This window comes from Oncorhynchus clarkii, chromosome 23 (assembly GCF_045791955.1).
Source record: "Oncorhynchus clarkii lewisi isolate Uvic-CL-2024 chromosome 23, UVic_Ocla_1.0, whole genome shotgun sequence".
Classification (NCBI taxonomy): domain Eukaryota; kingdom Metazoa; phylum Chordata; class Actinopteri; order Salmoniformes; family Salmonidae; genus Oncorhynchus; species Oncorhynchus clarkii.
The window spans coordinates 43537594-43550726 of NC_092169.1; positions in this window are offsets into that span (position 1 = coordinate 43537594).

The window sequence follows — 13133 nt, forward strand, 5'->3', positions numbered from 1 at the left end:
GCTGTTTATTATGTTCAACATAGAAGGGCCAAGCACAGGAAGCAGCTCTTTCAGTAGTTTAGTTGGAATAGGGTCCAGTATGCAGCTTGAAGGTTTAGAGACCATGATTATTTTCATAATTGAGTCAAGAGATATAGTACTAAAACACTTGAGTGTCTCTCTTGATCCTAGGTCCTGGCAGAGTTGTGCAGACTCAGGACAACGGAGCTTTGAAGGAATACTGTCACGTAGAGTAGGCCAGATGGCTAAACTGGATAACCTAACCTCTATAAAAATAAAAAGATGGCGGAACCGCAAAAGTTCTTCTGTGCAAAGGTGTTTATTTACAAGTGATTCCGGAACAGAAAACAACAGTACTGCGATCAACGTCTACCTTATGGGACAGCTTAAAAACAATGCTGCCCCATCCACAGCTCAATCCAAAAAATCCCCCTTAGAGACTGGAGAGAGGCTCCTTTTATAGGGCTAACCCCTCCCCTCAGAACAATTAACCCTAATTAGTTAATCAATTAACAATACAAACCTACATTTTCCATGAACTAAACATACTAAAGGATATACATTGCAACACGGTTTTAAACAATATCACAACATAACATTTACAACATTACATCACTACTGACAATATCTTTCAATATGCCCATATGCATTAATGAGCCATTTGGGACAGGCACTATAAAGCCAACCCAATTCCCTTAGCTCGGGTCCTTTTCCAGCATACCCGGAAGCTACAGAGATGGAGAGAGAGGAACAGAACAAACAAACAATGCGCCCATCCACAACATTGATAAGTATAATAATTATTGTATCTCTCAAGTATGAACATTGACAAGTGTGAAATGCATATACCAAGACAGAAGTTAAATTGTGTGTCGACCCACATTGTTAACTTATGGTATAATGGCGCAGGGAGGAGTGATGAATATGTGTGTGCGTTAAAGAACCAAATGCTGCCCGCGGCCAGTGACGGACTTCTACGTCACAAATACACAGATTTAAAGAGGAGTCCGTAATTTGCTTTCCAATAATCATGATCTTTTCCTCAAAGAAGTTCATGAATTTATTACTGCTGAAGTGAAAGCCATCCTCTCTTGGGGAATGCTGCTTTTTAGTTAGCTTTGCGACAGTATCAAAAAGGAATTTCAGATTGTTCTTATTTTCCTCAATTAAGTTGGAAAAATAGGATGATCGAGCAGCAGTAAGGGCTCTTCGATACTGCACGGTACTGTCTTTCCAAGCTAGTCGGAAGACTTCCAGTTTGGTGTGGCGCCATTTCTGTTCCAATTTTCTGGAAGCTTGCTTCAGAGCTCGGGTATTTTCTGTATACCAGGGAGCTAGTTTCTTATGAGAAATGTTTTTAGTTTTTAGGGGTGCAACTGCATCTAGGGTATTGCACAAGGTTAAATTGAGTTCCTCAGTTAGGTGGTTAACTGATTTTTGTCCTCTGACGTCCTTGGGTAGACATGTTTCAAGCAGACCACCATAGTCCCTGTGCCCAAGAAAGAGAAGGTAACCTGCCTAAATGACTACTGCCCCATATCACTCACGTCGGTAGCCATGAAGTGCTTTGAAAGGCTGGTGATGACTCACATCCTATGGAGGGTTTTAAAAATATGAAATGGAAAACAAACAATTGTTCAGGAAAATAACTTCTAAATAGAAGGTTCACCGGTATTCACAGAGGCTCTCATCTCTTGTTTCATGATGGGCATGGACACGTTTAGCCTACATCATGGAGGGGTTTTTACGCACGTCCAACGACTGGCTAAAATAATGATTGATGCATTCAAAGATGGCCACACTATACCAGTAGATGCATATTAGCACATATGCTAATATGCTAAAATATGCAACAAATAGTTTAAATAATATTCTTCTCATGAACCATAGGACCAAATGACACCAAATTCAGAATGTAGCGCCATGGGACATGTCTTAACATAGCTTTTCTCAAACTAAGGGTCAATAGATGGCATATTGACCAAAAAATTATCAGATTTTACATGTCCACTTGCCCACTGTAAATCCACTCTACAGTGGGCTATCAACTTGAAACTTGTCATCGCTATCATGGACATCCATAAGATGAACAAACACTGAATTAGGTATTGATATCTCAAAAAAACAGAGACTATTAACAACTCATTCTTCGCATATGTTACGCTAATGCAAAAAATAATTTTCTCAAAATAGTTGCTGCATTCAAATATGGCCGCACTGTACCTATAGATGCACGTTTTGTGGAGCGTTCGTTAACGATGCTTCGTGGGTGTCAGTTGTTGATGTGTGCAGAGGGTCCCTGGTCCGCGCCCGGTTAGGGGCGAGGGGACAGATTAAAGTTATACTGTTACACACAAATGCTAAAAAATACTTTCAAAATCTTCTTCTCATGAACCATAAGTAAAATGGATTCCAGATTTGGTATATAGACTCAATGAATTAGCCTCTAATGAATTTGAGGATGATTAGTTGCTGCAGTCAAAGACGGCCAAGCAACATCACTAGATGGCACCATATCACTCCAGGGCTGTAAGAACTGAACAGATTGACATGGGGCCATGAAATTTTGTATGTACACCATTTTTATATGTCCTTAGAAGCTGAGGGAATATAGAGTAACTGCAAGCTTAGGTGGCTGCACTAGAACAGTTGGTGCTTCTATAGATGTTATTGGCACCATAGGATACAGGAGCAATGACTATTTATCAATATGACTTTGTCTCATGCAAATTAATATTAGATTTAAATTATGCAGACAAACAATGTGAAATATTGTGATGAGCATATCTGTATAATCACATATTGTTGTAGTGAAAAGTGGATATTTTATTCAGGAAAATTATAAACTGGAATCCTACCATATTACAGCTGTGAGAGTGTTTTGAAGTATTTTGCAACGCTAATGTGGAGTGTACCAACTGGGATTTAAATCATATACACAAACAGATTATAATACAAATATTTCACAATGTTTGTTAATGTTGGCTTTGTCCAATATGAAAGAGCTGCGAAACAAGGGTATTTTCTAAGATAAAAAATAAATACAATTATAACTGAAACAAAAAATTGGGATTATTATGTGCACTATTGCTGCCGTATTAGAAAACGTGAACTGGAAGTACTTGCACAGGTTTGTAACGTACAGCACTAGACTAAACTTCACTTGCATCATCCTTGGGGTATTAAGAGATAAAACGCTTTCACTGCTTGTTTTGTTATCCAACTGATCGTGTCCTTTCTGTCACCCTGTGAACCCCGTGCATTGCTGCTCACAGCTATATTTGCAAAGTCACTTCAGTACACACAGTTCCAACTTGTTTTCTTTATATCAAAAGTGATTTATTTTGATCTTAAAATTCCATCTCTCGAGCTTGCCAATAAAAGTTGTTTTGTTTTATTCCTACTAGCCAAATAGAGAAAACAGCTCAGGATGGGAAAAAGCGGCTTGTCACTTGTTTATAGTTGGCAATGTGGACTGACCGAGTGAGTCCTGGGAAAAAAAGTTGGGGAGCGTGGCCCACACGCTGGCCAGCGATAGCGAGCTGGCCCGATTGGGTTTATGAAGTGGAAAGTTTAATGAAGTAGCGAGCGAAGGAATGGTTGGGACAGTTCTCTCTGCACAGATGGCCCTTTGTAACTCCTGACACCGGCCAGCTGCTCCTGCTTCAAAATGATGGCGCTGGGGGGAGCGGGAAGAGGGCCTTGCCTTCTAAGCTTCCTACAGTGGCTGGGGCTGAACCCCTGACCCCTGGTGTCAGACAGGGACACTGAATGTTTTCTCTCTTCTCAGTGGGTCTCCAGCCCCTGTCTATGGCGCCTCACTCTCACCACAGTGGACTGCTCGGGGGGACCGCCCCCTTTGGCCACCCGGCCTCAGCCACACCACACCAGAGCGCTTCTGTTTGGTCACTTCTTTCTCTGAAAGACTAACTGGATGAAGGGTGTTCTCAGGCTGAAAATCAGACCATTGTTAATCTATTTTGATCTAAACTCAGTAAATGGCCAAAGGTGCTTCCACATAGGTGTAGTTCCTGAGTTAATTAAGCAGTTGACATCCCATCATGCTTAGGGTCATTTATAAAAATGCTTGGCAGGCCAATATTTTGGCTACCATGTCTATGCCGACATAGGACGAGAGTTCACTGAATGGTTTGATGAGCATGAAAACTACGTAAACCATATGCCATTGCCGTCTCAGTCACCAGATCTCAACCCAATTGAACACTTATGTGAGATTCTGAAGAGGTGCCTGAGACAGCGTTTTCCTCAACAAAACAAATTATGAAATTTCTTGTGGAAAAATTATGTCACATCCCACATCCCTCCACTAGAGTTCCAGACACTTGTAGAATTGATGCCAATGTACATTGAAGCTGTTCTGGCTCGTGGTGGCCCAACGCCGTATTGAGACACTTTGTTGGCGGTTCCTGTATTTTTGGCATTCACCTGTATGTTTGTGTGTTTTTGTTTACTCTACTTTCCAGCCCAGTGTTTTGGTCCCGGACCAGCATTTTGATCCGGGCCCAGCGTTTTGGTCCCGGGCAAAGCAATTTGGTCCCGGCCCAGCATTTTGATCCCGGCTCAGCATTTCAAATCAAATCAAATATTGGTCACAAACACATGGTTAGCAGATGTTATTGCGAGTGTAGCGAAATGCTTGTGCTTCTAGTTCCGACAATGCACCAATATCTAACAATTCCACAACAACTATCAAATACACAAAAATCTAAGTAAAGGAATGGAATAAGAATATATACATATATGGATGAGCAATGACAGAGCAGCATTGGCAAGATGCAATAGATGGTATAAAATACAGTATATACATATGAGATGAGTATGGCAAGGTATGTAAACATTATTAAAGTGACTATTGATTACAAAGTGGCCAATGATTTCAAGTCTGTATGTAGGCAACATTCTCTCTGTGTTAGTGATGGCTGTTTAACAGTCTGATGACCTTGAGATAGAAGCTGTTTTTCAGTCTCTCGGTCCCAGCTTTGATGCACCTGTACTGACCTCTCCTTCTGGATGCTTCCGGAGTGAAACGGCAATAGCTCGGGTGGTTGTTGTCCTTGATGATCTTTTTGGCCTTCCTGTGACATCGGGTGCTGTAGGTGTCCTGGAGGGCAGGTAGTTTGCCCCTGGTGATGCGTTGTGCAGACCACACCACCCTCTGGAGAGGCTTGCAGTTGTGGGCGGTGCAGTTGCCATTCCAGGCGGTGATACAGCCCGAAAGGATGCTCTCAATTGTGCATCTGTAAAAGTTTGTGAGGGTTTAAGGTGGCAAGCCAAATTTCATCAGCCTCCTGAGGTTGAAGAGGCGCTGTTGTGCCTTCTTCATCACACTGTCTGTGTGGGTGGACCATTTCAGTTTGTCCGTGATGTGTACACTGAGGAACTTAAAACTTTCCACCTTCTCCACTGTTGTCAAGTCGATGTGGATAGGGGGGTGCTCCCTCTGCTCTTTCCTGAAGTTCACGATCATCTCCTTTGTTTTGTTGACGTTGAGTGAGAGGTTGTTTTCCTGACACCACACTGAGTGCCCTCACCTTCTCCCTGTAGGCTGTATTGTCATTGTTGGTAATCAAGCCTACTACTGCTGTATCATCTGCAAACTAGATGATTGATTTGGAGGCGTTCATGGCCAAGCAATCATAGGTGAACAGGGAGTACAGGAGGGGGCTGAGCACGCACCCTTGTGGGGCCCCAGTGTCGAGGATCAGCAAAGTGGAGATGTTGTTTCCTACCCTCACCACCTAGGGGCGGCCCGTCAGGAAGTCCAGGACCCAACTGCACAGGGTGGAGTTGAGACCCAGGAACCTCAAGCTTACTGATGAGCTTGGAGGGTACTATGGTGTTGAATGCTGAGCTTTAGTCAATGAACAGCATTTTACATAGGTATTCCTCTTGTCCAGATTGGATAGGGCAGTGTGCAGTGTGATGGCAATTGCATCGTCTGTGGACCTATAGTGGCAGTAAGCAAATTGAAGTGGGTCTAGGGTGACAGGTAAGGCAGAGGTGATATGACCCTTGACTAGTCTCTCAAATGACAGAAGTGAGCGCTAGTCCTTTAATTCAGTTACCTTTGCCTTCTTGGGTACAGGAACAATGGTGGCCATCTTGAAGAATGTGGGGACAGCAGACTGGGATAGGGAGAGATTGAATATGTCCGTAAACACACCATCCAGTTGCTCTGAGGAAGCGGTTAAGGATGCCGTCTGGGCCGGCAGCCTTGCGAGGCTTAACACGTTTAAATGTCTTACTCACGTCGGCCACAGAGAAGGAGAGCCTACAGTCCTTGGAAGCGGGCCACGTCAGTGTATTATCCTCAAAGCAAGACATCAGTGTCCATGACGTGGCTGGTTTTCCTTTTGTAGTCTGTGATGGTCTGTAGCCCCTGCCACATACGTCTCGTGTCTGAGCCGTTGAATTGCGACTCCACTTTGTCTCTATACTGACATTTCACTTTTTGATTGCCTTGCGGAGGGAATAACTACACTGTTTGTATTTGGCCATATTCTCAGTCACCTTTCCATGGTTAAATACGGTGGTTCGCTCTTTCAGTATTGCGCGAATGCCGCCATCTAGCCACAGTTAGGGTAGGTTTTAATAGTCACATTAGGTACAACATCTCCTATACAGTTCCTTATAAACTCACTCACTCATCAGCGTATTCGTTGATATTATTCTCCGAGGCTACCCGGAACATGTCTCAGTCCGCGTGATCAAAACAATCTTGAAGCGTGGATTCCGATTGGTCAGAACAGCTTTTTATAGTCCTTAGGACGGGTACATCCTGTTTGAATTTCTGCTTATAGGAAGGGAGGCGCAAAATGGAGTTGTGGTCAGATTTGCCGAAAAGAGGGTGGGGGAGGGCCTTGTACGCATTGCGGAAGTTAGAGTAGCAGTGATCCAGTGTTTTTCCAGTGCGAGTGCTACAGTCAATAAGCTGATAAAATTTAGGTAGCTTTGTTCTCAAATTTGCTTGTTAAAATCCCCAGCTACAATAAATGCAGCCTCAGGATATGTGGTGGATATGTGGTTTCCAGTGAAGTTCCTTGAGGGCCGTCGTAGTATCAGCTTGAGGAGGGATATACACGGCTGTGACAATAACCTAGAGGAATTCTCTTGGGAGATAATACGGTTGGCATTTGATTGTGAGGAATTCTTGGTCAGGTGAACAAAATAACTTGAGTTCCTGTATGTTGTTACAATTACACCATGAGTTGTTAATCATGAAACATACACCCCCGCCCTTCTTCTTCCCGAAGACATGTTTATTCCAGTCGGTGGGACGCACAAAGAATCCAGGTGGCTCTACCGACTCCAACAGCATATCCCGAGAGATCCATGTTTCCGTGAAACAGAGTATGTTGCAATACCTGATGTCTCTCTGGAAAGCAACCCTTGCCCTAATTTTGTCTACCTTGTTATCTAGAGACTGGACATTTGCAAGTAATATACTCTGAAGCGGTGGGTGGTGTGCGCGCCTCCGAAGTCTGACCAGAAGACCGCTTCTCCGGCGGTGTTGTTTTGGGTCAGCCTCTGGAATCAGTTCAAATGCCCTAGGTGGTTCGGACAAAGTATCCGCTTCGGGAAAGTTGTATTCCTGGTCGTAGTGCTGATAAGTTGATGTCCAATAGTTCTTCCCGGCTCTATGTAATTACACTTAAGATCTTCTGGGCTAACTATGTAAGAAATAGTACATAAAAAACAAAATACTAGAAGCGAGGCAGCCCTCTCTGTTCGGCGCCTTCTTTTTCATACCGGCCCAGTGTTTTAGTCCCGGCCCCAGTGTTTTAATCCCAGCCGAGCGTTTTGATCCCAGCCAAATGTTTTGATCCCAGCCCAGTGTTTTGATCCCAGCCCAGTTACATGTTTTTCTACAGTCTGTTATTCCAACAGTAATCATGTCACTGACCCACAGGAGCCTGTTTTACCAAGCACATGAAAGATACAATTATTTTCATTGCTTGTGGATGAATCGTACCACATACCAGCTTCACTGGTAGCCTACTGTAGATTAAACTGTTTATTGGGTTGGTAAACATTCTGTAGTAGCCACAGACACCGGTGACCTTGTCTTAGCCGTGTCTGAATCCTGGCTAAGGAAAACCACCAAAAACCCTGAAATCTCCATTGCTAACTATAACGTTTTCCGCCAAGATAGAACTGCCAAAGGGGGCGGTGTTGCAATCTACTGCAAAGATAGAAAGTAATACAGAACTCTGCAGGCTACGTCTGTCCACAAATAATTTGAGCTTCTACTTCTAAAAATTCACCTTTCCACGTGATATGCAACTTTTCAGGGAAGTTAGGAACAAATATACACAGGCAGTTAGAAAAGCTAAGGCAAGCTTTTTCAAACAGAAATTTGCATCCTGTAGTACTAACTCAAAAAAGTTCTGGGACACTAAAGTCCATGGAAAAATAAGAGCACCTCCTCCCAGCTGCCTACTGCTCTGAGGCTAGGAAACAATGTCACCACCGATAAATCCACTATAATTGAGAATTTCAATAAGCATTTTGCATTTTCCACATGGCTACCCCTACCCCGGTCAACTGCCCGGCACCCTACACAGCAACCCGCCAAAGCCCCCACCATTTCTCCTTTACCCAAATCCAGATAGCTGATGTTCTGAAAGAGCTGTAAAATCTGGACCCCTACAAATCAGCCGGGCTAGACAATCTGGACCCTCTCTTTCTAAAATTATCTGCCGAAATTGTTGCAACCCCTATTACTAGCCTGTTCAACCTCTCTTTCGTATCGTCTGAGATTCCCAAAGATTGGAAAGCTGCCGCGGTCATCCCCCTCTTCAAAGGAGGTGACACTCTAGACCCAAACTGCTACAGACCTATATCTATCCTACCCTGTCTTTCTAAGGTCTTCGAAAGCCAAGTTAACAAACAGATTACTGACCATTTCGAATCCCACCATACCTTCTCCGCTATGCAATCTGGTTTCAGAGCTGGTCATGGGTGCACCTCAGCCACGCTCAAGGTTCTAAACGACATCATAACCACCATCGATAAGAGACATTACTGTGCAGCCGTATTCATCGACCTGGCCAAGGCTTTCAACTCTGTCAATCACAACATTCTTATTGGCAGACTCGACAGCCTTGGTTTCTCAAATGATTGCCTCGCCTGGTTTACCAACTACTTCTCTAATAGAGTTCAGTGTGTCAAATCGGAGGGCCTGTTGTCTGGACCTCTGAAAGTCTCTATGGGTGTGCCACAGGGTTAAATTCTCGGGCCGAGTCTCTTTTCTGTATACATCAATGATGTTGCTCTTGCTGCTGGTGATTCTCTGATCCACCTCTACGCAGACGACACCATTCTGTATACTTCTGGCCCCTCCTTGGACACTGTGTTAACTAACCTCCAGACGAGCTTCAATGCCATACAACTCTCCTTACGTGGCCTCCAGCTGCTCTTAAACGCAAGTAAAACTAAATGCATGCTTTTCAATCGATCGCTGCCCGCACCTGCTCACCCGTCCAGCATCACTACTCCGGACAGCTCTGACTTAGAATACGTGGACAACTATAAATACCTGGGTGTCTGGTTAGACTGTAAACTCTCCTTCCAGACTCACATTAAGCATCTCCAATCCAAAATTAAATCTAGAATCGGCTTCCTATATCGCAACAAAGCATCCTTCACTTCTGCTGCCAAACATACCCTCGTAAAACTGACCATCCTACTGATCCTCGACTTCGGTGATGTCATCTATAAAATAGCCTCCAACACTCTACTCGACAAACTGGATGCAGTCTATCACAGTGCCATCCGTTTTGTCACCAAAGCCCCATACACTACACACCATTGCGACCTGTACGCTCTCGTTGGTTGGCCCTCGCTTCATACTCGTCGCCAAACCCACTGGCTACAGGTTATCTACAAGTCTCTGCTAGGTAAAGCCCCGCCTTATCTCAGCTCACTGGTCACCATATCAGCACCCACTCGTAGCACGCGCTCCAGCAGGTATATCTCACTGGTCACCCCCAAAGCCAATTCCTCCTTTGGTCATCTTTCCTTCCAGTTCTCTGCTGCCCATGTCTGGAACAAATTGCAAAAATCTCTGAAGCTGGAGACTCACATCTCCCTCACTAGCTTTAAGCACCAGCTGTCAGAGCAGTTTACAGATTATTGCACCTGTACTTAGCCTATCTGTAAACAGCCCATCTACCTACCTACCTCATCCCCATACTGGTATTTATACCTGCACATTCATCTTCTGCCGATCTACCATTCCAGTGTTTAATTGCTATATTGTAATTACTTCGCAACCATGGCCTATTTATTTCCTTAACTTCCTTAATTTGCACTCACTGTATATAGACTTTTTGTTTTATTTTGTTCTACTGTATTATTGACTGTATGTTTTGTTTATTCCATGTGTAACTCTGTGTTGTTGTATGTGTCGAATTGCTACGCTTTATCTTGGCCAGGTCGCAGTTGCAAATGAGAACTTGTTCTCAACTAGCCTACCTGGTTAAATAAAGGTGAAATATATATTTTTAATTCAAATCAATCAGCATGTGTCAAAGTAAACCCCTCGACCCTGTCGAACTATAAATATATGACTCATCCTGTCTCACAACAGTTTAGGTATCGAAACCTATACGAATACAGTTACCGGGGTTTAGGGGACTTATAGACACGTTTCAATGTCACATGCACAAGTACAGTAAAATGGCTTTTTGCACACTCTAAACCCAACAATGCAGTAATCAATAAATAATTTCCATTATACTGCTGACTTCCCAATGTGTTCTGTAGAAATGTTTTCACCATATGAAAGTGCCTTCATGGAGTTTTTTTGAACAAAGGCTTTTCGGCATTGTTCACAATCCAGCATTAAGTTCTGTTCTATTTCATCCCATGATCAAACATCACTTCACAGTATACACCTATGATCAAACATCACCTCACAGTATACACCTATGATGAAACATCACCTCACAGTATACACCTATGATCAAACATCACCTCACAGTATACACCTATGATCAAACATCACTTCACAGTATACACCTATGATCAAACATCACTTCACAGTATACACCTATGATGAAACATCACTTCACAGTATACACCTATGATGAAACATCACCTCACAGTATACACCTATGATCAAACATCACTTCACAGTATACACCTATGATGAAACATCACTTCACAGTATACACCTATGATGAAACATCACTTCACAGCATTCACCTATGACGAAACATCACTTCACAGCATACACCTATGACGAAACATCACTTCACAGCATACACCTATGACGAAACATCACCTCACAGTATACACCTATGATCAAACATCACCTCACAGTATACACCTATGATGAAACATCACCTCACAGTATACACCTATGATCAAACATCACCTCACAGTATACACCTATGATGAAACATCACCTCACAGTATACACCTATGATGAAACATCACCTCACAGTATACACCTATGACGAAACATCACCTCACAGTATACACCTATGATGAAACATCACCTCACAGTATACACCTATGATGAAACATCACCTCACAGCATACACCTATAACCAAAAGAAGTGCTCCTCTCCTATGTCTCCACAATGTTTTCTGTATTTTAAATATCAGTAACAATTGAAAACAACAGGTAACTCATAGCAAACAGGTCAGGGTCAGGGATGATAATCCCCTATTCCTTATCAGGGGATAGTTTGGAGGACTGTGTAAACGACTCAGGTTTCTGCCCACACCCAGCCCACTGACAGACAGACACACACATCAGAAACGGTAGGTTGGCGGATGACGTCCATAAATAGTTGCTACTTGAAATAGTGCACAGACAGATACAGGTCTGGGATGTGGTGTCCAACCCACAGCTGCCTATTCGGGGGACTGTAACAGGGATTGTAACAAGGACTGTAACGGGGATTGTAACAAGGACTGTAACGGGGATTGTAACAAGGACTGTAACGGGGATTGTAAAGTGAGAGAGGACAGACAGAGAAAGAGAAGTGTGGGTTTTTTGGACAACACAAACCTCAAGCTGGCTGCAACACAAACCTCAAGCTGGCTGCAACACAAACCTCAAGCTGGCTGCAACACAAACCTCAAGCTGGCTGCAACACAAATAATTATAGAAATCCAGCCATGAAACAAACTAGAGAAATGCACTACATTTCACATAAAACACCAATAAAACAGCATACCCATCCATCTTGTTATCTCTACCCCATCATGGCTTCACAGTTTGTACCAAAAGCCTACAATCCGCATTCTTAGAAGGCAGCTATAGAAATGGCTAACACAGATCGTCAGGCAAATGCTTTGGCCCTGTTGCTCTGCTCTGCCCTCAGAAGGGTCTGCCTTCCTCCCTGAGAATGGCCACAGAAACACTGGGAGTTCCTAGTGACAGCTGGTTGGCTGCATCCCTTCCTGCAGACCCCCTCATCTTCTCCCTGGGCCCAGGGTAAATGAGTGATTCCAGGGGTCAAAGGTAGCACTCCCTTTCCCAGGAGTCCACCCAGCCTGAACAACATTCCCTTGAAACAGGAAGGGAGGGCATTGTCCATATGTTGTCTTCAATCACAGGGCGCCCCAAAGGTGTTTCAGCAGCTCAGTGTCAAAGCGGGCCCACTGTTCCAAACTGGACTGTGAAACTGTTCCAGAGGCCGAAGAAACTGGAATGAGCTGTAAAATGAAGCCTGCCGGCCCACCCCTAACGCAGCAGCACAGACACTCAGCAGAGAGAACAGGGTTTACATCAAAGTCTAACTTATCACAGGCCTCCTTCCCACACTGTGGAGGAACTGACAGGCCAGACAGCACATCTAGGTGTTTATTGCTTATACCGATACTAACTATAAACAACTCCCATTTTACAGCTGCCCCAAAATTAACAGGCATTTAACACACTGAGGAATATAGTGTATACTAAAAATACATTTGATTAAACAGTGGACATTACAGTACAGGTGGTATTCAGTTATATCACGCTGCTGCTAAAGTCCAGGATTCAGTCCATAAGGTCTAAACTGACACCAGAGGGAATTTCACACAGACTGATACAGGCTGAAGAACTAAAGGGGTGAAGTGGCCACCAGTGCTGAACAAAACATCTGCAGTCTTCC